Source organism: Equus caballus, chromosome 2, assembly GCF_041296265.1.
Source record: "Equus caballus isolate H_3958 breed thoroughbred chromosome 2, TB-T2T, whole genome shotgun sequence".
Lineage (NCBI taxonomy): Eukaryota > Metazoa > Chordata > Mammalia > Perissodactyla > Equidae > Equus > Equus caballus.
This window is the reverse complement of record NC_091685.1, coordinates 20,788,509-20,814,879: the sequence shown is the minus strand read 5'-3', so window position 1 is coordinate 20,814,879 and position 26,371 is coordinate 20,788,509.

The window sequence follows — 26,371 nt, the reverse complement described above, 5'->3', positions numbered from 1 at the left end:
CATTTCCAGATAGCCCATGTGCAAGCCAGTTGGTTCTGTTGTATGCGGATGTTGGCAGCTCCTGCAACCTGGCTGGTGCCTGGGGCAGCAGAGGAAGACAAGTGACTACTTAGGGACAGATGTTGTCCATTGGAGCCAAATGGTCAGACTTCTTCATAACCACACTTCCCTGGACCTGTTTGGGGACCCAAGTACTCACTTGCTGTATCAGTAAGCTATTGCTGCATAACAAAATGTTCCAAAGCTTGGTTTAAAACAACACACATTTATTACCACTCACAAGCTTACAGGTCAAGCATTTGGTTCTTCTGATCTGGGCCAGGCCTGGCTGGTTTTGGCAGGACTTGCTCATGCATCTATGGTCAACTGGCTGGTCTAGGATGGCCTTGGTTGGGGGAAATGACCCAAATGGGGGTTCCTTCCACTTGTCTCTCACATCCCTCCAGCAGGCTTGTTCACATGGCAGCATCAGAGTTCTGAGAGGAGCGAAGTGGTGGGCGGGGAGAGAGAAAGCGTCCAAGCTTTTTGAGGTGTAGGCTTAAAACTGGTGCACTGTCACCTCTGCTGCCTTCTATTTGTTGAAGCAAGTCACAAGGCCAGTCCAGACTCAAGGAGTGAGAAAACAGACTCCACTTCTTGATGGCGGGAGCCGCAAAGTCACATTGCGAGGGTATTGATGTTGAGAGGAGTCAAGGATGGGAGACATTTTTGTAATCTCTTGACCATATTCACTTTTCAGGGGTCATTGCTGGGGCCTCTGTCAAGCCTCCGTTAGATCTTTGAGCAGAGCCAAAGCTGCATTTTGGGTGAGATTTCCAACCCTGGCTGCATGACGCCTGGCAGGGCACATTGACCCCTAACCCTCATAAGCCCCTCCTTCCCTTGGCTGATTGGCCCAGGGCTACCGCATTCTGACTCCAAGAGGCTTCTCCACTGGCTTCTAGTGACCTGCACCTTGCAGGCTTCTCCCCAAACAATGAGCTGGGCTGAATTTCTCTACTGGGAATTTGAAATGTGGACGCAGATGTCTTGGAATAGTCAGTAGGGAGTGGAAACTGAGAGATCATGATGTAGAACCAGCACTTGGAGAGAGAGCAGAGCAGATTCTCAAAGAAATGCAGAGAAGAGAGAGGCCGCGTGAGCCCAGAAAGGAGGTGGAGAGAGGGGTGGCCTGGTCCCTGTGCCCCTCTGCTTCCGGAAAACTTGGGTGAACTTTGTTTTCTGTCCTTGAATCCAGTGAAACTTCTGTTTCATTATAATATACTCTTTATTTTTGCTTGAGAAAGTCTGATGGGGGTTCTAGTCTTTGCAACCCAACACTCTTGGTTATAGGACCCGCTTTGGAAGAGAAGGCAGACCAGACAGCTTCCATGGCACAGGGCCAACATGGAGACTGCTCAGCTGGGACTCCCAGCTCGTGGGTGTCCTTCCATTGGTGCCAGAGCATCTGCCTTCCTGGATTACACTGGGAGCTCAGCCGGGAAAGAACCAGCTCTCCATATCTAGCTTCTGCCCCAAATCAGAGAGACAATTAACAGCTGAGAGAGAGGATAAAGGGTGACTGACATGCATTTTTGAACACGCTAGAAGCTCTGCCTTCAGGAGAGAGCCGCAACTCACTCACCACAAAGACAATTTCCCTAACCTCAGTTTGAATGTTTTGCTTTTACTTTTATGCAGAGCTGATTGCGAAACAGGCATCTGAAAAGAAGTTCTACACCTTCTTTTAAACTCTCATTGAAAGCGTCCTCTCTATAAAATCCTGTCTGATCAATTCCTCGAAGAATTCACTGACAGATGAAAGTTATGAAGAACATTTTATGAGAGAGACTTCTAAGACCCACTCTTTTCTCTTTTTGCCATAGTTACCAGGACGCTCACATCCAAATTACCATTCAATCACTTGCAGAGTTCCTGATGGTTTCCCATGTCTCTCTGTCTGAAAACATTCTCTGGCTGTGAGAACATGCTTTGCATCTTCAATCAATGAAGGATGTGAATTGATGAATTAGAAACCAACTCTATACATATGTATTTCCTCTTGCTGTTGTAATACATTACTACAAACCTAACATTTTGAAACAACACAAATTTATTATTTTGCAATTCTAGAGATCACAAATCTGTAGTGGGTCTTAAGGGCTAAAATTAAGATGTTGGCAGAACTATATTCCTCCTGGAGGCTGTGAGGGAAGATCTGTTTTCCTGCTTTTCCATCTTCTAGAAGCTGCCTCCTTTCCTTGGCTCATGGCCCCTTCCTTCACCTTCAAAGTCAGCAACATAGTATCTTCCAATCTCTCTCTGATTCTGACCTTCTGGCCTCCCTCTCATAAACACTTACGATTAAATTGGGCACACCGAGACAATCCAGAATAATCTCCCCATCTCAAGATCCTTAACTTACTTACATCTGCAAAGTCCCTTTTGCCATGTAAGGTAACGTGGTCATAGGTTCTGGAGACGAGGATGTGGACATCATTGGGAGGCCATTATTCATCCTGCCACAATATATATACCTCAGCTTCCCTGCCCCATTGATGGGATGATTCTGAAGTGTGGTCTGCAGCCTCACAGAGGATCCCCAGGAGGACAGAATCCAGTTGTTCACAGCAGTAATCCACGCAGGATCCCTCCTTATTGGTTCTCTTCCTTCCTTGTGTTCCTGATTCCTCACATGCTCCCTGGGGTCACCTCTCAAATAAACTCCTTGCATCAAAGCCTGTCTCAGGTGTGTTTGGAGGAAACCTCAGCCTAGATTTATTGGTATAATTGCCTTGCCCTCCTTTGCAGTCCTTTGAATTTTCTATTTTTAACAGTTGAGTTATTAAAAAAAATGCAGGATAAGGTAGAAAAAGAACATGAGCTTAGGAGCTAGAAAGACATGGATGCAAATGCTACCTCAATTGCTTATTGTATGTTTTAAAGCATTACAGTCTGAAATGTCTTCTGAATCATCCAAAATACAGTGCCCTCCAGCCAGTTAGTGCAGTATTAGACCAAAGTGCATTTAATGTTACTCTGATTTCTTTAAAATCAACGATCCGTGTATCTACACTCTACTGTGCAGGATATTTGCTTCACCAGAGCATTTATTTCATGATCAAACGGAATACTAGAGATTTACCAGTGTGTGCATTTTGTTTAATGAGAACTCCTAGTTTTGCATTGTTGAAGACCATGTTTTCCCATATTTAAAATGATCAGAGCATCTGTGCTAGGCCTCTGAAAGACTTGCTGGCTAGGGTGTGGCCCTCACTACGTGCTGGTTGGGCAAGGCGGGGAGGATCTGATTTTAGAGTTGTGTGCTGCTCATCATTGGGACCCGCGGGACCCGTCCATGGTCCTGATGTGGGCTTAGAACTGAGGAACAGCTGTCTCCAAAGTGGGGTTTTCAAGACTGTCCTTTGGGAATGTGAAAATATTAGAACTGCAATTTACATTGATTTATCCATTTAAAAGTGAGAGCCAAGTTCATCTTTACTAATGGTTAATATACGGATTGACACTGGTGTCCCGTTGTATGTCAGGCAGCCATGGGGCATGAAGGGGCCAAGGTACGCTGAGGGAGTAGCAGGGTTAATGGCTGTGCCTGCCCTCATTTGTCACTTCTGGCTATATACGTCCGTTTTATGTGGCCAGTTAAGGGATCTATGGATTATGCAATCTAGTTTGACTTTAACTAAACTTTTAATCGAAGAATAATTTATATACAGAAAAAGTGCACAAATTATAAGGATACAGGTCAATGGATTTTCGTGAAGTGAGTACTTCCAATGAGCCAGCACCCAGACTAAGAAACAAAGTTGCTAGCACTTCAGAGGCCACTTTTGTGCCCCGTTCCTGTCACTGCCTACCGCTGGGTAACCCCTATCCTGACTTTTAGCACTATATATTGGTTTTGCATGTTTTTGAACTTTGTATGAATGAAGCACTATATTTGAGTTACTTCTTTCATTCAATGTTACATTTGTGAGGCTCTTTCAAGTCATTCATTCTCGTGCTGTATAACATTTCATGGCATACATATATCTCTTCTCCTGTTAATGGTGCTTCCAGTTTTTGGATATAATAAGCAATATCACTAAAAACGTTTTTATATGTGCCCTTTTATAAGATAATTCAATTTTAATTAAAGCCATCCTCTCAAAATGGGCACGTGGCTTTAAAATCATTAATACTAATAAATGCAAGTACAATCAAACAGCCATAAGATGGAAAGACTGATATTTCTACTCCAGATAGAAATTTTGGGGTCAATAATGATGATTTAATCAGATTCAACATGACTTTAGACAAGAAAGGAGGAAAAGTTTAAGAAGTCTTTGCTATGTGGATTTACACACATGACTGTCAATGATAAAACTTGAGATATGTGCTAATGAGAGTGTGAAGCATCTGCAATTAACAAGCGTGGATGTCATCGGTGCTGCACCCCAGATATTTCTGGTTCTCTTCTCAGGCACGTGATATAGGATTGACTTCCTGGGCTGGTTAGAGTTAAGTGTGGCCATATGACTTGTTTTGGGCATTGAAATGTGAGCAGAAGTGACAGACGTCACTTCCAAGTAGAAGCTTTAAGAGCCAGTGTGCAATCCATCACACTCTCTTTTCTTTTTGCCACAAGGGCTGGCAACGTTCTGGAAAGGAGCTGCTTGGTCAGTCTGGGTCCCTGGGTGAGGACGCTGTGTCTCAGAGCCACAGCTGACCTGTGACGCGCCTACGGCATGCAATCCACCTGCATTGCTTTAAGATATCAGGAATGTCTGTTATCATGTAACCCTACCGATGCAACAAAAGCCTTAAAAACAAAGTCCCAGAACACAGAGATAAACCTGTAATATATTTTTTTTCAGGGATGTCTGTTACGTGACACTCCCTCTGGTTCTGTACATAAGTTCGGATACTTTGTGACAACTATTTAGATGCCTCTTTTGAGATTTTTCTTACTTAATAGTGAAAGTTAAAAAAGGGCACATACCATCAAGAAAATGCTTGTTCTTGCTTCCTCGGGCAAAAATGGATGAAGTAATCCACAGAAAACAATTCATGGACAAAATAAAATGCATTTCTTTGTCAGCAAATGTGGTTGGAAGATGCAAGAGGGCACCTCTGAAGATGCGAGGTGACAAGTACCAAAACAAACGATGCAGTGGGGGAGACTCAACTGTACGACTGATGGAAGTCCAGATGCTCCTAACACGTCTCAGTTTATGGTGTGTGCTAGGTTTGGGTTTCAATAAGAAAATATACAAAGAATTACTTTTTTATGAGATGGACCGGAGAAGATGTAGTTTCAATAAGCAATGACTTTTTTAATAAAAACAATGTTTTATGGAAAAACAGTCTAAATATAACCCTCTATAGAGTAGATTCTTAACTGCAATACGTGAAGGATTCCAGGTTAAAGTTAGAGAGATTGCTCCAAAGATGAAATTGACTCAAAGACTAGCTGTTGAAATAAAGAAGTTGAGGCCAGACGTGCACAAAATGATGCAGGATGCCATCGATGCGACTTGTATAATAAAAATAAGACCTTTGATATATAGTAGGATCCTTACAGTATTTTGCGACTAGGAGATAGAGGTTTGATTATTTTGTAATGAGATATGAAGGTTTGATGGTTATCTAGTGGCAAAATACTTTAATAAGATGGGGAACTTAAAGATGAGTTATGCATTTTTCTCTCACAAAAAGAAAAGGGTTTCTCACTTGCTGTCTATTTTTATAATGACAACTTGCTATCAATAGTAGGCTACAAAACCAAATTAAAAACAGTTCTAATTTTGAAATAATTTTAGGCTTACAAAGGTTGCAAAGAAAGTACAGAGAATTCCTGTGTACTCTTCTCCCAGTTTCCCATGATGTAACTTCTTACATAACCAAGGTACATCTGTCAAAACTGAGAAATTAACATTTGGTGAATTACCATTAACACGACTCCAGACTCCATTCAGATTACACCAGTTTTTCCACTAATGTCCATTTTTCTGTTCCCGACTCCAATTGAGGAGACCGCATTGCATTTGGGGAACAGACATTTTGAAAGAAACACACACACACAGACACACACATTTTCTCTGTCCCTCTGGGATATGTTTGACATGCAAACAATGACTGAAAGACAAATTGCGTTCTGAAACAAACTAGTGCTATAGAGAGGGCATTTTTAAAACAAATATTTGGAAATGTTTCCATTGTTGCGATTTTTGTGATGGAAAATGATGAAAATATATCACCTATAATAGCTCCCATGTATATAAGCTTTAAAAAGTTGGAAAGAGGGTTTTTTAACCCGTTTAAAAAAATCTTTCAAACACAGTGTTTTAGAACCTATTTGCTAAAAATATAAAAATGTAACACCTTTTGATTAGTTTGCAAGAACCACTGATTGACATCAGGGAAGATGGAAATTTGCTCGCTGAATTTCAACAAAAAACTTTGCATAATTGGTGGATGGGAATGAAAAATACCTATGAGAATTTAGAAGTGTAGGCAGCCTTGCTGTTTTCCCATTTGGGTCAATGCATCTTTGCGTGGTATCTTTTTTTTCCCTCTAGCCGTAACAGCAATTAAAACCAGGTATCAAAATGATCTGAATTAAGAATCAGACCTTTGAGCTGCTGTATCACAAAGCTTTGTTTTTTTTTAAATGAAACATTTTCAATCACATGGCTCTCATTAAAATTTTTAGTGAGGGCAAAAATACTTTGAACCATTAATAAATACAGTAAATCAAAAATTTAAAATATTTTATCTTATCTTTAATCTAAATAATTTTAATTATGTCTTACAATGCGTGTAAAATATTAGCACAGTGATACAGGAATATGTTCTATAAATAAACATGCCGAGTGTAGGCACGTGCTCATTTAAAAAGAACTCATAAGGGTGGCTGGATAAATAGTTCAGGATGTTGATGCTTGTGGAGTTACTGCCTGGCTGATACTGAGGAGGGGTCTGCTCTGTGGAAGTCTGGAGGGCTGCGTGGGACAGAGGAGTCAGAACCACCAGGCTTCCATGGCATGAGCCAGATGTCAGGCTCTGCACAAGGAGGCAGCCAGGATTAGCATCAAAGCAGAGGCCGCATCCCATTCCAGATTCAAGGAGAGGAGTCTGAAATTAACCTGTTGCCCTGAAACCTGCAATGTCGGTGTCCGTAGAAATCCCTCGCGCACTCCTGTGCCTGTCAAGTTGTGGCCCTCTCCAGTCCCACCTCTTATAACCAGTGTGGATGGGGGATCCCTGCTGAGTTGGGCGACAGCGCCCGATGCCTTCTCTGGACCCTGGAAGCTCAGGCTTCTTGTCTCTGTGTTGACACTGCTCAGGCCAGGTGAACTCCTCCTCAGACTGAATCCCCTCTTACATGGCACGCCATATTGTCTGTGTGGGGTCCCATCATTTTGGGCCATCTCTTGCTCCCCTTTGCCTGGCAGACTCCCACTATAGTGGGTTGAATGGTGACCCCTAAAATGATAGGTCCACAGCCTAACCCCCAGAGCTTGTGAACATGACCTCATTGGGAAAAAGAGTCTTTGCCAACGTAATTAGGTTAAGGATCTTGAGATGAGATCATCCAAGATTGCCTGGGCAGACTCTAAATCCAATGACAAACATTCTTAAAGGAGACAGAAGAGGAGACGACGCACATGCACAGAAGAGAGGAGAAGGCCGTGTGAAGATGGAGGCAGAGACCGGAGTGATGCAGCCACAGGGAAGGCCAACAGCCAGCAGCCTCTGGAAAAGGCAAGGAATGGATGGTCTCCTGGGGCCAAGAGGGCGAGAGGCCTTCCCGACACCTTGCTTTTGGGCCTCTCATCTCCAGAACTATCAGAGAACAATCTTCGGTTGTAAGCCAGCCCGTTCCTGGTCATTTATGGCAGCCCCAGGAAACTAACACACCCACTAACTTTTCAGGCCCAGCTGGCACAGCTGGGGGCCTTGTCTGGCCTCTGCAGTCTGGGTTCTACCCGCTCCTTTGGGTTTCTGACCCCTCCCTGTGCCCAGCTTCTCCTATTAGCACTTAGCTATTAGCTATTAGGAATACATCTGATCTATCTGATTAGCCACGCCATTCTTAATAACCGCTGTTCTCTAGGGCCCACGAAGAGCCCAGGACACGGTAAAAATGATGACAATAGCTTGCATTTGTTGAGAATTTACAGAGTAAAAGTCACTGTTCTGGGAGCATTAAGCAGAGTATCTTACTTATTCCTTGCACCACCCCTATGTGGAAGGTACTTTTATTTGTTCCATTATATAGATGAGGGCAACTGAGGCTGGGAGAGGTGATATAACCTGCCCAGATTTGCGGCGTTAGTAAATAGAGCCAGAATTTGAACTCAGGTCTTTGGCTTCCTCAATTAGTAGGTGCCAAGTGAAAATTTGTTTAATAAATGAATGACCCTTTTTTCTAGGCTGAGAGCCTGGTCTTCCTCATCTGGGGTCCAGACCCCTTACAGCAATGCCCAGGACAGGGCTCACTGCAAAATCCATTTTGTACATAAGTCGAACAAATGGGTGATCTGGTTTCACAGCCAAAACTGAGAAATTCGTTCAAGCTGGGGAGGGCTGCAAGAGGCGGTCACTCTGTGACAGCTGGCAGCTTGATGGGAAGTGGCTGGGGGGGGAGGGGGATGACTCTGGAAATCAGAGCAAGATCCTGCAGCCTCCCACCTCTGCTAGCCCCAGGGCAGTGCTGGGCAGCACCTCACTTCAGCAATGCATGTTCATTGGTGAGCACAGTATCTGAGCCAAATTTAATTAATTCTCCCCAGCATCCTCTGCGTGTATGTGTATGAGTGTGTGTGTGTGTGTGTGTGTGTGTGTGTGTTGGGGGGATGTAAAGAGAAAGGAAAGATAGATGTCAGAGTGATACATTTCAGATGATCTTTTGAAATCAAAAACAGTTGAAATCAAAATAATATTTTGGTGCCTAAAGGGGGTAAACTTCAATTATCTTGAAAATTTCCTTCTGAGCAAAAGCTTGTTGCTGATAATGTTGAATAAATGAGGTGTTACGGTATTAATATTGTCGATAATGACAAACATTTGCACAATTATTTTCAGGCTACAAGATGCTCATTCCTTCACTCATTCATTCACTCACTGGACACTGTATCAGATAGCAATGTTTACAGCTGTGAGCAACTGTGTACTAAACTGGAAGTGGCTTCAACCTAGTGGACATTTCTTGGTAATTAAGAAGGAATTTCATGGTAAGAGGTTCCAGGGTTGATTTGGCAGCTCAGCAGTATCACTGAGGATCCATGCTGTTCTCTCTCTCTTCTGCCATCCTCAGATAATGGTGACATTTCCACTTGTGGTTGCCAGTTATCATCTCCAAACACCTTACTCCCCAAAGCAGCCTGGAAAGCACGAGGAGGAAGACGGGCCTGGTGCAGGCGTGATCTCCCCACGTGCCTCCCTTCTTTTATTGAGAATGGAAACTTTCCCAGAATCCCCAGCCAACTTTCCCTTTTATCTCATTGGCTAGAACTGGATCACATGCCCACTCCTTCACCAATCACCGTTCACCAAGCACCATAAAAGGAACAAGGTTGCCATGACTTGTTGAGAGCCATCACATGCAATTATCATCTGGCCTGAACTGGGGCTCTGTTTGCAAGAAGGAAGTTGGAAAGGCCATTGGGTTGGCTGCCTCCATTCATTCCACAAACATCTTTCCTGTGCCCTGTTCTAAGTGTGAGGGGTACGCACATGAGGATACCATCCAATGAGGATGAATTCAGAATTTGACCCCACATCATTCCACAACTCAGGCTCCTTCTGCTGCGTGGAGTTGCCTCTTTGCACTGACCTCACTGGAGCAGCCTGAGTGGCTAGACTGTGTCCTTCCTCCCCAGCAGGACACTCACAGGACTGTGTTTTATGCCCCAACCTCTTGCTGGCAGGTACTATCCTGCTCGTCCTGAGATTTACGGAGTCCCAGGATGCTCCTGTGGGATGCAGATGGGTGATGCCTGCTCTCTAGCTAGCAGCAGGCTCCCTGCAGATGGGCCCCAGATGGTGGCATCATCTGAGCAGAGGGATGGAGCCAGGGGAGGGGTGCTGGGAGACGGTGGGGGCCAGGCTTGGGCAGCCAAGTGTTCAGTGGAGAGCATGGCCCAGGCCGCAGGGATGGAGCCTCATGGGTTCAGAGCTGCTGGCCTGTGATAGCTTTGGCCGAGGTCACACAGTTGCCCCTATCCTAGCCCTTGACATTTCGCACGGATCGGGGATCAGTGCCTGGCAGACCCTGAGCTCGCTGGAGCTTCTGAGAGATGCTAAACCTGGAGTCAGGGATAGGAGGCCTGCCGGCTGTGACCGCGTCTGCAGACCAGAGGTCAGGCTCAGGGGGCACTCTGCTCCTGGGAGCCCTGTGTGGCTCTCTCATTTGCACCCCTCGTCACTTGTACCCTTCATGCCCCATGAGGCAATAACAGTAGTGGCTGGACGTGTGGACTCTGGAGCCTGACGTTGTGGGTCCGTCTGCTAGCTTCACCACTGATGAGCTGTGTAACTTTAGGCAGGTCATTTAACCTCTCTGTTCCCAGGTTTTCTCATCTATAAAGTGGAACTAATAAAGGTGCCAATGCCATAGGAGTGTTTTGAAGATTGAATAAGTTAATGCGTGTAAGTGCTATGCCCAAGACCTGGTGTGTAGAGAGAGCTCGATGGGTATCAGCTGGTCTTATCATCGCCAACCCCTTGGCGCCGTACGAACCTCACTCGTTTGTTTAACCCAGATGTCAGTTAGAAGCCTTCTTGTTCTTGCATTTAAGTTAAAATTTGGAGAGAATGTCCCAATTCCTACGACTTGGGGAAGTCCAGTGCCTTCTCCAGGATTGCTGTGACATCTCGGGGGACTTGAGGTCTTTCGTCCCCTCCACTTCACCTTGAGTCCTCTTGGCTAAAGAATTCAGGTGTTGCTTTGCTGGTTTTCACAACAAATCCAGTCTCGGCAAGCATTTCAGGAGTGACGGCGAGTGGGGGCGGGGGACAGGGACGCCACAGGTACGCCATGCGGTGCTGTCTCACGGCTCCTCCCCCTGTCGCTCATCCTTTCTAGACCCCTCCAACTGCTCCTCCCTCTGTTAAACAGTGGGGTCCCCCCTGACGCACGCCAGGAGCTAGTTTTCCCAGCACTTGTGACGGGCCAGGAACATTCTAAGAATTCTGAAGAGTCACGAGACATCTGTGAGGATGTGCTTTTGCTGTCCTCACTTTGGGGACGAGGAAATGGGTGACGCATTCGATATGGGCAGTGTGGCCCCGAGCCCAGGGTTCCACCACCCAGTGCACTGCTTGGCTTTTCTGAAACCTTAGCTCCAGGCTCTGGTGCTAAACTGGTATCTATGTGAATTTATAAAACAGTCTTTTCCCAGCAAACATGGGTCTCTCCTTGCAAGGAATCCTACTCAAGTTGTCTCTCGGCACACACAGGGAGGCAGGGATGGGCAGAAGAAAGAGGATGAGCTTTGATGCTGCTCAGCCTGGAATTCTTGGTCTGGCTCTCTGCAGCTCAGTTTCCTCTCCTGTGAAATGGCTATAACAGTACACGAGTTGTTGGGAGGGTCAGTGGTGGCCAATAATGGGTGGCCACTCTTATCAGCATCTGTGTCCCCGGCTCCCAGCACGGGGCCCAGCCTGTGTAGCATCAGAAAGGGCTTGTTGGGTTGTCTGCAGGGTGACTTCTGTCTGCATAGCTGGCCTAAGGTGCAATCTTTCTTTGTTCCATCCGTTTGCGTTTCTGCCTTTGCTGGGTCCTCTCCCACCCTGAAGCCCCACTTCCTGCCTTTGGTGTCTCCAGGGGCAGACAGGCTAGTCTTTCCCATGCCTCCTGATCCCCCGCAGAGCCAGCTCTAGGCCAGAACTCATCCAGGCTTGTAGGGGTCAGACAATCCCTGAGTGAATGGATGTGCTTCCTGCTCGCCCACCCCTGCCAGTGGTGGCGGCCTCGCCCAGCCCAGAGAGTGCCTGGCCCGGCCCACCAGAGGCCGAGAGGGGAGGGGCAGCTGAGCTCTTCTCAGGATGCAGTGGGTCCAGCTCCACCTCTGGGAGCTGTGCTGGACCGGGGCCGTGACGGACAGCAGCCTGGCTGGGCAAAGAGGCTTCTCCTGGTGGTGAGAGAGGCTGGGAAAGGCTCCCGTGCCTGCAGTCTGCCCAGTTCCCACTGTCACCCCTGCGGCTGCCTTCCCAATTGGAGCTGCAGAGCCAGATGGAGGCTGGAGGCAGGAGTCCCAGGTTCCAGTCCCTGATCTGCACGGCCTGGGTGAGGCCCGGGGCAGGTCCCTTCCCCATGACCTGGGCTCCCTCTCCTCGGCACCGTGAGGCCTTGGAGGCAGCTCCACCGTGATGGGTGTTTTGACTCTGATATGAAACTGCTGGGTCCAGGGCACCCCCTGTGCTCTGTGTGGACACACTCACCCTCTCAGGGGTGGGGAGATCCGGATTGACTCGGCCTCTGTGGGGCTTTAGGGGACAAGAAATCCCCCTCCCCCAACACACCATGGACCACTGACCACTGTGTGTTTGTGTATGTGTGTGTCTATGTTTGCATGTATGTATGGGTATGTGCATGTCCGTGTGCGTGTCTAAGTCTGTATGCATGTGTGTATATCCATGTGTATGTGTGTGCCTACATGTATTTGTGCTGCTCGAGTGCTAAGCTTTAAATGCTTCCTCCTGCTCACCCACCCCAGGCTCCGGGCCACCAGGAACCACGTGTGAGCCCAGCCTTCCTCTGGCACACACTCCAGGCAGTCTTTTCCTCGACTCCTCAGCACAGAGTGTGAACAAGCCTGCGTGTGTGCATCTGAGTCACTCCTCCCAACGGCAGGAGTGGACTTCGCGGTGCGTCGGAGATTTCTCTTCTCTCTCAGGTGCGCCTGCTGCCTCTCGTCCCAGACTCTCACCTTCTCTCGTCTCTCCCTCTGCTGTGGGATCCTCTGCTCCGTTCCCCTCACGGTGGTCTCTGACTCCCTCGCCCTCGTTTCCGGCCTCTGGCTTGCTTCCTCTCTCAGTCTCCCCTCTCCGTCTCTCCCTTCCTCGCCCCGTGTCTCTCTGTCTCTGTCTCTGTCTCTCCCATCCCTGTCACCAGAACGTGCTGACAGCTGCTCCTCTGGGAGGTGTGAAGACAGACTTGGCAGCAGAGGAGCCGTGGAGGGTGCAGAGCCAGGAGCCCGGGTGGGGCTGCTGTGTGTTCAGGATGGGGGAGGACGGTGTCCACGGGGGCAGAGGAGCCCCACAGAGCACCAGGACGAGCTGTGGGGTCAGAGCAGGTCCGCCCAGGTGGGGACCGAGGTCTGCAGGGAGCTGGAGATGGCGTGGATGGGGATGAGGTTCTAAGGATGGGGGTGGGGGGCGGGGTGACGCCTGGAAGCTCTCAGGAAAGAAAATCCTGCTTTTCTGGGTCTCATCTTGCCCACTCTAGCTCAACATGGACCTGGGCACTAACACACGGAGTCATAGCAGATGGCACAGGAGCCCAATTCCTGTGAGCTGGGGTGGCAGGAGACCCGGAGAGGCCTGTCAGTTTTGGAGCAGAAGGTGCCCAGCATGCACTACTGCGCCATCAGTGATGCCAAGAGGCTGTGGAGGAAAACTGGGGGGCAGTAAGCAGGAGTGATATCCATGGGTCCCTTGCTCTCCAGTGCCCTGACCATGCTATACAGCACTGAAGGTGACCTGAGGGTCAAGAACTCAGAGTTGCCTTGTACTCTTCAGTGCCAGGGAGCTCATGGCCCACAGAAGCAGCCAATTCTGTTTTTGGAAACCAGCGCCTCCTAGAAAGAACAAACAAACAAGATGACAAACTCCTATTCATCCCTCAAAGCCCAGCTCAGATGTTACCTTCTCGTGGGAAGCCATTCACGACTCTTCACCCAGAGACACTCCCCTCTGAGCATCTCTCTACCTTGAACCTGCTTCTGTTACAGCACCAAGTCCACCATTTGGTAATATTTATGCACCTGTGTGTCTTCCTCATGAAACTTGCAGCTCCTTGAGGGCAGGACAAATGTCTGATTTACCTCTGTGTCCCCAGCGTCCAGCATGTGGTGGACCCAGAGTGGGTTCTGAGATCCTTGGGTGGCTCAGACTGGGCCTGAGGGGTGGCGTTGGGCAGATGACATGCTCCAAGTCTGGGGGCCCCCAGGACACTGGATCCTCGTCAGTTGGTGAGCAGTACGGACTGGGGGTCCCCTCTAGCACAGCTTGCCCTGGACCCTGGGGTGGAGAACAATCTGTGGGTGTTGGGAATCCCTCCCTGAAGGAGACACATGGCCCTGACAGGACCCCCCAGTCGGAGGAGGATGACCACGGCCCATAGAGGGGGTGGGTCTCCTTGCCCTCCAGGCTGGCTTGTCACCACCAGCCTGGAGGATGTCTGTCTGTCTGTCCTGTCTTTAATTCAGTTTTAAAGCAATTCCTCCACCCCCAGTCCTGTGTCTAATGAACCTGACATTCAGAGAAAATGTCTTCGGTAAAGGTCACCAGAGGGATGTGGCATTCTCGCTGATGGCACCTGTCCTTCCCCCACCAGCACTGTCTCCTTCAAGACAAGGTGCCAGCGCTCATGTCCCTCAGAGCTGCCCCTCCCCCCTACTCGCCATCTCCAAGCAGCTTTTCCCCAGCCTCTCAGTCTACGTGAGCCCTCTCATAGAAACACACAGCTCTGGACCTGCCTCATTCATTTATTCGTCCTCCCTGCTGGTCCTCGAAGACACAGGGTTGGCTCAGATCCCAGCCCTCCTCGGCAGGACACCTGGGAGGGTGTATCCAGGGACAGCTGCCCTGAAATCAGGGCTGCAGGGTGTACCTGCAGGGGCGGGCAAGAAATGAGGCAGGCACGGGTGGCAGAGCCTGGGCGGTGGGAAGACACATACTCCACGCTCAGAAGTTTGGCCTCAGTCCTGGGGAAAATGGTGAGTCACTGAGGAATTTAAGCAGGGAGATGCTGGCCATATTTGTGTCTTAGGAAGATCGCTCTGGCTGCAGGACGGATGCAGGTGGAGGCAAGAGATGATGGTGGCCTGGTCTAGGATGGTGGGTGGATTTGAGCGAGTTTCCTGGGCCTGTGGAGAGGGGGTGGTGAGGATGGAGCTGCAGCTTTGGCAGTGGGGACCAAGTAGGAGGTGGCGCTGTCTCCCGAGACGGGAGGGGCAGGGTGGGAAAAAGATGATGAGTTGGCACCTGCTGTGTGTGAGGTGCCTGGGAGAGGAAGATGTCCAGGGAACAGTTGGAAAGGGGATCTGGAGCTCGAGGAGGAAGTCTGTGCGGGGAAAGGAGAGCTGGCAGACACCTGCAGCTAAAGTTGGTAACCGAGACCGTGGGGGTGGATGTGGTTTCCAAGGGACAGCGTGCAGACTGAGCACGAGAGAGGCCCTGGACGGCCCTGTGATGGCTGCTGATGTCGCATGAGGAGGAGGCCATGTGGGAGTCTGACAAGGAGTGGTCAGAAGAGAGGGCTTCAAGGGGACAGTGGGCCCCAGGCCACCACCTTGTCAACCCTCAGGGGAAGCACTCGCTCCTCTCATTTTACAGGTGATGTCAGCAGAAGAACCTGCCCAGGGTAGTGTGGGTCCCGGCTGGTCCTTGATCCCGAGAAGGTGGGGCTTGAGGGGGCCAGTCCCACCAGGGCTGAGGCTTGTCTCGGTCCTGATGCTGTTGATCATGTGCCTGGGAGGTCCCACCCATTCTCTCCCCAACCTCACTCCTGACTTAACCCCATATGACCCTGTCTTCTGCCTCAGTTTCCCTGCTTAGCTCTCTAATTCCCAAAGAGACCAGAGTCTGCCCTGACCACTAACCTCATAATTGCTAACATTTCCATGGCATTTCCCATGTGCCAGGCTCCCCACACACCAATTCCTAGCTACCCTTGAGGTAGATAGTACTATCCCCATTTTACAGATGGGGAAACTGAGGCACTGAGCATCTAAGTGCCCTGCCCAAGCTCAAGCAGCTGGCAAGTGCCTGAGCTGGGATTCAAAGCCAGGCTGCCTGTGCTCTTCACCTCTCTGCGCTGGAGAACAACTGTGAGCCCCTCCTCTCAGCCCGGAGCCGTCTCTTCTTTAGATGCTGTTTCCTCCCGTGATGTACTGATCACCCAGCACCTGCCGCTGCCACTCCCGTTGGTGGTGGTGGTGATGGGGTTGGTTAGGATGACAGGCTACCCTTATCTCTGAAGGTCATGCCTCCGATCCCGCCTCGGGTGCAGCTGCAGCCTCTGACAGTTGGTGGGGATGCATTTGCCCTGGAGGCATTGGCACTGGTGTTTCAGGGGAGTTAAAGGGGCAGTTATAGGGCCTGGAATTTGTCGTCATAAAGCCACCATGGTGCGAGTCTGTGGGGACTTGGGCACGTGAATTAAATCTATCCATGACTCTGGTTCCTTGTCTGTAAAATGAGCACAATGATAGTGGCCCGCCCTGTAGACACAGGATGGTGGGAGAGGGACCTAACTGTAAATGTGACAAGTTTGGTCCATGTGTGTCATTGTTAAAGATTGTTCATTGAAGTGCCTCTCAGGCTCTGGAAGACCCTACGACCCAGTGGTTAAGAATGCGTGTGGTCATGGGGCCGGCCCCACAGCATAGTGGTTTAAGGTCAGCATGCTCCACTTTGGTGGCTCAGGTTTGCGGGTTCAGATTCCCAGTGCAGACCTATGCCAGTCGTCAGCCATGCTATGGTGGTGACCCACATATAAAGTGGAAGAAGATTGGCAACAGATGTTAGCTCAGGGCTAATCTTCCTCAGCAAAAAAAAAAAAAAAAAAAAAAGGAAAGAAACGAATGCGTGTGGTCATGGCAGTCAGAAGGAGTTTGAATCGTGGGTCTGTTACTCTCTCACTGCCTCTCTCAGCCTCCATTACCTGATTTATAAGATGGGGTGATGGTAGTACCTACCTTATAGAGCAACTGCCCTTTTCAAACCAAAGCTGTGTACAGACCCTTCCATCTTTTGGGAAAGAGGCATAATTTTTCTCCAGGGTAGATGGAGCAACATATCTTGATGTTTAGGTGCATTTTGCAGTGAAAATTGCCTGCCCCTTTCCCAAGGGCACAGACTCGATGGGCTGTGTGCGACCTTTCCCGTCTATTGTAGCAGATGCTCTGGCGCCCTGCTCACATGGCCCAGTGATCAGTGCCATCCTCTGCAAGGTGCCACAACCCTCCAACCGAGGGCTCTCTCTTGCCTTGCTCTGGGTGCAGGTGGGAGCGAATGCCACCAGGAGCAGCCCTCGGCCAGTAATGGACGGAAGCAGAGGCCGAGTATGGCCTCTCGGACCCTTGGGTGGGTTACCTGCGAGGCACGTTCCACACTGTCTCCCAGAGGTCCCCAGCGAGACAAAGTCCCAGGTGCCCTCGGTGGTACCCTACTCGTTAACTCTGCACCTCGGCTTCCCTCCCTCCCCACCTTCCCTGTTCCCCCAGCTCTGCTTCCTGGGAGCACCCCCCAAGGGAACCACTTGCACCCAGACCCTTATCTCAGCTCTGCTTCTTGGCGAACCCAGTTCAAGACATCTGAGGTGATGGGTGCCTTCCCAGGGTATACAGGAAGAGGCGTAAGGAGGGTTTTGACAGACAGGGAGTCTGAGCCACATGGCAAGAAACCCATGGACTTGAAGGTAAAAGATGGCGATGAACTGTCCCCGGGAACGGCTGAGGTTCAAGGGCATCAGCTTGATCCTGAGTCAGGAACTGCGCTGTGTGACCACTGTCATTATCCTCAGAGCGTCGGTGAAACTCACTCACGTGGGACGGCACTGTGTCGTGGTTGCTTTGGGGAATGGAAGGAAAGGCTGCAGCGTTCTTTGTTAGCCCAGGGCAGAGAGAAGACTCCAGTGGCAGGAGGCAAGACCCGGACGCGATGGAGAATTCCGCCGGGTGAGCTCTAGGCGATACATACGGCCCTGAAGGTATTGCTGGGGTTGCAGGGTTTCCCACTAGATGTGGGATGCAAGCTGGGGCCATTTGCCTTCTATGTTACAAGGAAGGTGAACCCACAAGATCGGACAATGTGGGGACATCCAGGTGCCTGCAGTGTGAGGTTATATGTGCAACACACTGGGCACAGTGCTCGGCTCACACTCATCACTCAGGAGATGGTGGCGAGGGTCCCTTCCTAGGAAGGAGGTTTTCTGTGCTAACTATGCCACTCACAGGGACTCGGAGCTTGGCCGCATCCAGCTGGATTTGAAACACCTGGTCTACCCAGACAGGCTGCACCCCGTCCCATCCCCCCAGCCTCACCAGGCCCCAGCGAGCCCTCTGCACGCCTCACTTGCTCCTTTGTTAAGCAGGAAACTCTGGGTGGGCTTCTTGTTCCTCTGGTCAATTCGCTGGACCTCCTTCATTCCAGAGCATCCAAATTTCAGACTCTGGGGGCCTTTTATTTCTAATTGTGGCCAGACAGATATAGCTATAAACAGGACTGCAAATAAAAGTTGCTGAATGATCAGGAAACAACCGTTTCCCACTCTCCCTTTGGTCTTGTATCTGCAGTATTTTTCTTGCTGCCACAGGGCTTTTGCATATGCTGTTCCTTCTGCTCAGAATGCCATTCCCCCAACACTGCCCTTCTTTGCCTAGTTAATTCCTACCCATCCTTCGAATCTCAGCCCAGGTATGGCTTACTAAGGAAAATCCTGCTGATTCCAAGTTCCTTTCTTGCAGACTGTGTTGTTTTCCTTCAAATTTCAACCTACATAATTATGTGAACAGCGTCTGAAAGCCGATAAGCACCAGGAGGCCGGGATCCTGTCTGATTTCCCCCCCATCCTCCCGCCAGCATCACACTGCTGGCCCAGAAAAGGTGCTCACCGGATATTTGCTGAAGACGTAAGTGAAGAGATTTTAGTCCCAGGGTAATGGGGTAATCTTGGACCTCGTCTATGGGTTCCGGGGCTAATGGGGCCCCTGGACAGCCATCTCACCACCTTCTGCCTCCAGGGGAACCGTTCACCTGCTTAAAATGCAAACATTCTCAATTCCTCGTTCAGCTTTGCCACTGTGTGACTGAGGAGTATTAGCTGTGTGGGGATGCCAGTGTGCCCTACACGAACAAAGGCGAGTGTGGGGCATGCATGGAGAAAATTAAAAGGTATGTTTTCTTTATTTTTTTTTCTTTCTCTTTCTCTTTCTCTCCTTCCTGCCTTCCTTCCTTCTTTCTTTCTTTCTCTCTGTTTCTTTCCTTTCTCTCTCTGTCTCTCTCCCTCTTTCCCTCTCTCTCTTCCGTTCTTTTTCCTCTCTGCTTTCTCTGAGCTTTTAAATGCTAATGAACACAGCGAATCTCCAGGAGGAGGGGTCTACTCTGCAGAAGATCCCGAATGTGTTTGATCCCAGAGTTTATTGATTCATCGATTTTGCATAGCAAATTCGAGATTCGAGTTTCACAGGAAATTCCTGAGGAAATGCTGATTTACAGAGTAAAGTCCAAGAGTCTTCGCTTCACATTTAAGGTCTTTGAAGACCTGGGCCCCGCACCCCTCAAGGTCCCTCCTTTGCTCTTTGCTGCAGCCCTCCAGGGAAGGGTAGGCTTCCAGTCACCACACGCTCTCTCGTGCCTCCACTGCCCCTGTTGGGATGTGGGTGATCCTATTGCCTGCTGGCTGAGCTTCTGTTCGTCATTCAAGGCCAAGACCAAGTGTCACCTCCTCCGTGAAGCTCTCCCTGACCCTTCAACTGTGTTGCCAGAGCCCTCTCTGGGGCTCTTCCTCCAGGACATGTCCACGATCTGCTGTAAGGAGCTGTTGATGTGTGTGTCCTCCCTGTGAACTCCTCAGGGTCAAGGCTGAAGTCAAAGTCACTTATTCATGGCTGTGTCTCCAGTGACTGACGCAGGACTTTTCATAGAGTGGGAGAGCATAAATATTTATTTGCTGAAGAATGGCATGAAGGAGGATTGAAATGGCAATGTCTCCAGTCTTAAAAATGGTAGCAAGGGGCCGGCCCCGGGGCCAAGTGGTTGAGTTCGTGTGCTGCAATTCAGCGGCCCAGGGTTTCGCCGGTTCGGATCCTGGGTGTGGACATGGCACCGCTCATCAAGCCATGTAGGGGTAGCATCTCACGTAGCACAACCAGAAGGACCTACAACTAGAATATACAACTGTGTGCTGGGGGGCTTTGGGGAGAAGAAGCAAAAAAAAACGAGAGAGAGAAGATTGGCAACAGATGTTGGCTCAGGTGCTAACCTTTAAGAGAAAAAAAAAATGGTGGTGAGCGAGACAGCCCAGCCTCTCTTGCCAAGATCTGCAGGGACAATCTCCATCCGTACATCCTTGTCTTCTGCTTCTGTGGTCAACCCCGTCCTGAGCAGCTGGAGGTGATGTATGACATTCTGGTGGGGTTTGATTCTCAAAAACCCGTTTGTCTTTGGCTTTTTCATCTTATCAGTGAAGAGTGCATGAGAGGATGAGGGATGGGGGAAAATGCGGAATGGGTGAGGCTCAGGGCTGCACGTAGTATTTGCCCTAACCAAGGTCGTGGCCGGACTCCACTGGTCGCTTCTGGGTCTTCATCTCACTCGGCCTCTCATGGACATTGAACAGAGCTGTCCACTCTCTCCTTCTTGAAACATCCTCTCCTCTGGTTTCCAGGACACCATCTTCCAGCTCACTGGCCCTTCTCCCTTGCCCTGTTGGATCTTCACATGTGGGAGGGCCCAAGGGCTCAGTCCTGGGCCTCTTCTCTATAGGTCTCTCCCCCAGGAGACCTCCTCTAGTCCACTGGCTTTAAGTATCATCTCTATGCTGCTGTGTCCTGTCCTGCCCCCGACCCTCAGCTTCTCATCTGTGTGATAAGGATGAAAACAACCACTAGCTTTGGAGATGAGGCATCTCTAGGGTCTTCTCTGCTGTGGTTAAAATGATGAGATAGGGCTACGGGGTGGACCTCTTGGATTTGATTTCACAGGAAAACACAAAATCAGACTAAACATCATGGGAGAATTGCTCTGGAAATATACACACGCTGTCTTGTGACTGTTATAATTATGCCTGCTAAGTGTCAAGTTCTGATGCATGATGTTTAAAACGACCCCATCGGATACACCCGTGTGAGAGACACAGAGTAGTTAAGTAACCTGTCCAAAGGCACACAGCTTATAAATAGCAGGGTCCACATTTTGAAACTCGGTTCTGTTTCTTGGACCCCCAAAAAGCTGTGCTTTCACTTTGTGTGACCAGATCGACACAGAAACAGCCCCACCCATATGGAGGTGGCCTCACTCAGCAGACAGCTCCCTGGCCTTGCGGCTCGGGCTTGGGTTCGAGTCCAGGCTCTCTCTTTAGAGAGGTTGCCTCAGTCAAGCCACGAACTCTCTCAGAATCTCTATTACCCTGCGAGAAAAAGCATGAGGACAATGGCAATTACTGGTCAAGTGGTGTGACCTCGAATGCTATGTTGTGTGCTGTCGTGTTCTGCAGACTGAAAACACACGAGTGGTGCCTCACCCCTCAGTACTTGTGGGCAGGGTGGATCCAGAGGCTGCTCTGCTCCGGGGGCTCCACCCCTCCTCTCGGAGCGCCCGCACGCGCCCCAGCTGCTCCACTGTCCCCACCTTCCTCACTCTGCGCTCCGGCTTGGCTCCCTCTCCCCTTAGCTCCTATGGTTTTCTTGACTCCGTTTCTCGCTGGAGCTCCTCAGCCTCTCTCCTCGGCTCTCCGTCTTTATGTTCCGCTCTTCCGGCCTTCTGGGAAGCCTGCCTAGAGGGTCTCACTTGGAAGACGACATGGGCAGGCCAACGCCCACTTTATATTACTGTGCTGTTCTCACCCGGGGAAGATGGCAGGATTCTTAGCCCACAGTGAGAATTTTTTTGAGCTCCCATTTCCAGAGATGTTTCTTATTGGGACGGTGCTGTGAGAGGCTGCCTCTGTTCATACCTGTGCCGCCTTCTGCTTCCTCATTTGGGTCCCTATCGTGTACTCACCTCGACCGGTCTTGGGCCTGGGGCATTGAGCACATGAGGGCCTGTGGCCAGTGGGGGCAGCAGAGGGCAGAGAGTGTGGACTAGATGGGAGGCAGAGGGGTCAAGTGGTCCCGCAGGGAGGGGCCCTGGTGGAAGGGTCCGATCACTGGGTCTGTCCTGCTCCGTGTCTCTGGGCCATCCCCTCTGGAGTGGTCTGGAGTAGACAGCAAAGATGTGGGAGTTGCCTCCAGAAGGCCGGGAGAGAGGACGCATTTGTAATAGTGTGGTGGGGTGCTGGCTGCAGGTGACAGCGACCCCACTGGAACCAGTTAAGGCACAAAGGGGACTTTATTGGCTCACAGAACCTGGGTCTCAGGGACCATGGCAAGCAGGAACTCCAAAGCCGTCAGGACCATCTCCCCCTCCTCTCAGTCCTCTTTCTTCTGTGTGTCGGCTTTATTCTTTTTTATTTTTAATTCCTTTGTAGATTGGTTCCTTCCGGGGACCAGAACCATGGCCACCAGCAACACCTGCCCATCATGTTGCCTGATTTGCTGTCTTCCTTTGGTTCTGAATGGACAAACCTCAGGGGAAGACTTTCCCTGGTCCGGGGTTGGGTTGTGCCCTGCCCATGTGGCCGGGGGTGGAGTCCTTTGATTGGCAGCCAGGATGGCAAATTGGTGTGGGGGAAGGTGGCTCCTCCAGTTGAGGGGCTTTCTCTTAGGGAGGAATAGATGGGCGCTGAGCAGACAACAATATGCACCCACCACAGCCCGCAGGGGTGTGCGACATTCTCCCTTGGGCACAAAAGCACCAACCCATTTCTCAGATTCATGAGCTGACCTTCAAGGCCCAGGTTAGCAACTCCCACCCCCAACCCCTTCCTGAAATGAAGGGACAGCATCCCGGGAGGACTGTGGCTTGTCTTCACCTTAATTCATCTCCCCACCCCGGGTCCTCTGTAAAGATGGACTCTCGGGTGGGTGTGACGAAGGGGTCACCAGTGTCTGAGCTGGATGGCAGGAGAGGAGAGGAGGGTCTGACCACCTCAGCGAGGTCTCAATTAAGATCAGCAAATAAGGGATCATTACAAATGTTCTGCCCAATATGCACTGTAAGGAGCAATTCGCTCTGTGCCTGACATTTCCCGTTAGCCTTGAGAGCTAAGCAGGGCCGCCTGGGGCCGCCATAAATGTCATCATGTGAGCATTATTAATGGTGTCTTCTGACCCGTGGGGTCATCTGGTGAAGCATGGATGGGGGACATCTGTGGAGGTTTTAGGAGACCTGAGCAGTGTCCCAGAGCCACCCCCCCCCCCACCCAGAGGAAGAGGCAACAAAGGATGGGGACAGTGTGCCCCCCACACCTGGTCCAGGTTCTGCTGTGGGTCCAGTGGGGGTGGGGGGTGGGGAGAAAAGACTGAGGGGACCTGGCTAGACTTTTGGGCATTTTCACCCAAATTCCTCACAAGTGTAAAGTATCTGCACGCACTGTCTTGTTTGACCCAACAGTCTTTGGTCCCATTCTACAGTTGAGGAGACGGAGGCTGTGGGAGAGAAAGCGACACGTTTAGATTCCCGAAGGCAGTTGGCAGAGCTAGGATGGGAGCTCAGGGCTCCTTAGCCCAGACCAGGTCGCTCTCTGTTGCCTGGAGCAGAGACAGCTGGAACAGGAAAAGAGAAGGCTCTGATGGCACACAGCAACAGACATCTGGAGTTGGAGGCTGGTCCACACAGTAGCACCCTGGCAGGACACACAAGGGGAAGTCTGTAAAGGGAATCACGGGGGTTGCTGTACCGATAACATCCTGTTGCCGAATGCTTTTGGAGCAAACGGGTGTGTGCTGGCTTGTCCCGTGATGGTTGCATTCCACCCTCTGGGACCTTCTGCATGCCCAGACCTCTCTCCTGAGCTTCCACCCTGCTTATGATTACAGCACTTCCTCATTAGAAACCCACGGTCATCTCAGCCTCCCTAGATCTCAAGCTCTCATCTCTTTCTCCATCCCTAAACTGCTCCTTCTCGGGGACCTCCTACCTCAGTGAACAGGACCATCTTCCCCGAATCCCTTCCAGTCAGAAATCTGAGCATCACCTGCAACTTCCACTCTCCCTCCTCCCCGCATCCAGTCAGTGTCCCAGGCCCCTGGACTCCTCTTCCTTAATGTCACTCAAATATGTCCTGGCACAGCTCCGCTCCTGTGCCAGGTAACCCGGACCACAGAAGCTGGCATGGCTTCTCCAAGCACACTTCCTCTGGGGGATTGTGTGTCTCTGCTTGCCAGTGCTGAGGGTGAGGCGTGACAGGAGATGCCCCCATCGAGGGAAGGGACAGCAGACTTGGCATCCTTTGGGGAGGGAAAGTAGGCACAGAACAGAACTGTTGACAGACTCTGGGCTGCTATATTGGGAAGATTTGACAACACACACAAGGAGAGAGTGAGGGCGCGTTGACGGCTGGTGAGAGGCGTGGGGGCCGGCTGGGGACGTGCCGCCACCACCCACGCAGGAGGAAGTTGGGAACAGATTGCTTGGGACCTGTGCCAGGCTCTTGAAGAGCCATCCGTTCCCTCTCCCCGGGTTCTGGCACCTGCTGAGCAATCGGGAAGGGGGCTGACTGGTTGCAACCCTGTTGGCCAGGAACATGGGCTGCAAGGTTGCGTCTTGAGATGAGAGCTCAGCTCTGCACAGAAGGGCCTCCCTGCCATTGGGTCTTGCTTCCCCCATCCCATCGTAGTCCAACCCTATCATCCTACACCTTCATATTCCCATCCTGTCTCATCCTTATTCCATCTCATCCCCTTTTGTGTCTGCAAACCCTCCGCCATCTTATCGCAGCCCATATTCAGCAGTACAGGACATTTCTCCAGGTTTTGTTTGTTATTATCTCACCTTGAGTGGATGAGGAGTCAAGAGAATGAGCCTTACTTATTCTCAGGGGGCTTGGAGCAATAATCCTATTCTGCTCCCCAAACTGGTTTGGAACCAGCTGAACAATAAGTCAGGAGTTGGGCAGAGAGAGTCATGGAAGATGTGGCTTGGAAGCGTGGCCACCACTGGGCCCCTAGGCCCCCTGCTCCACACCTGCCCTCCAGGCACGCGCAGAAGTGGACAACCGCAGGCCTCTCCTCTAGAGGCAGCCCCAAGGGGTCCACCCACACTCCGTGTTCCTTCTCCCCAACCTCCCACCAGATGAATCATTCCCTAGGGAGTTAACAGGAAGGTTTCCAGTCCAACACCTCTGGCCACATGGCAGGATTGCATTCTTGGCCCCTCCTGGTTGAGCAAGACCTGGCAGGAAAAGCAAAAAGGTAAATACAGTTTAGGTGTTAGCTACTCTCCCCTGCCCCACCCCAACTGACGTAGGGGGGTTGAGAGAACAGTGACTAGACTCCCACATCACTGACTAGATCTTAGGAGGAAATGAGAAAATGAGAAGTAACCTCCTTTAAAGTGCCTGATGTGGCTACTCAATTCATTGAACAAATGCTGGTGGGTTGCAGAGAATTGAAACCAGCCATCTTTAATTCCTCTAATTACTCCAGAGGCTGCTCTGCCCTGCCATTTCATCACACTCCCACCCATCTCCCGGAGTCCCCTCAAATGGGATCCCCACTCCCACTGGATCTGTTGTCCCTCCGAAGGCGGGGGGCATGAGGGAAGACAGTGGATTCCGAGGGCCTGGCAAGTCTCTGCCCCTCATCTTCTCCTCCCCTCGGAGAAGGGCACGCAGCACCTCGTAGGGCTGGATCCCAGCTGCCGCCCCTTTGTCCCTGGGCTCCTTCCCACTCCCCGCCGTGCCTCTACGCCCTCCCTTATTCTTGCGCAGCGCTGCACATTGGATTCCCACGCCCCTTCTTGTGCTGGCTGGAATCTGGGCGTATTCCGATGCCTCTTATTCTCTGGAAAACTGCTGCTGGGGTTAGCGATCACCCTCCTTCCTAACCCAGATGCCTGGTTTTCCCTACGCCTCTCAAGTGACAGGGGTCTTGAACGCAGTTCAGAGACTTGGGACAAAGCCGGTGATTAATGAGTTCCTGAGTGGGAGGAGTTGAAGCACTTGCTGAGTGAGCGCATGCCTGTGCGTGCGTGCGTGTGTGCACATATATGCACGTGCTGAGGGGGGCACAATCTGTGAAGGCCCCTAAACTGACCAGTTAAAAACATCTAGAAGCATCTGGGCAATGAGAGGGGAATGCCGGACTCAGAGTCAGTCGTCCATTGGAGTTTTGGCTGTGAGCATCAGGAGGTGTGTGGCCTTGGGCAAGTCGATTCCCCTCGTGACTTCATCGTGCCCACTGTACATGGGTGCCTGTGGTAGACGTGGCTCCATGCCGGGGGCAACCAGTGAAAGCAGGACTGAGCAGGAGCCCTGGAGAGCCAGGTGCTCTGACTGCCGTTGTCATCATCAACTGGCAATTTGTAGTAGTCATCACCGCTGACGTTCTGGAGGACGGCT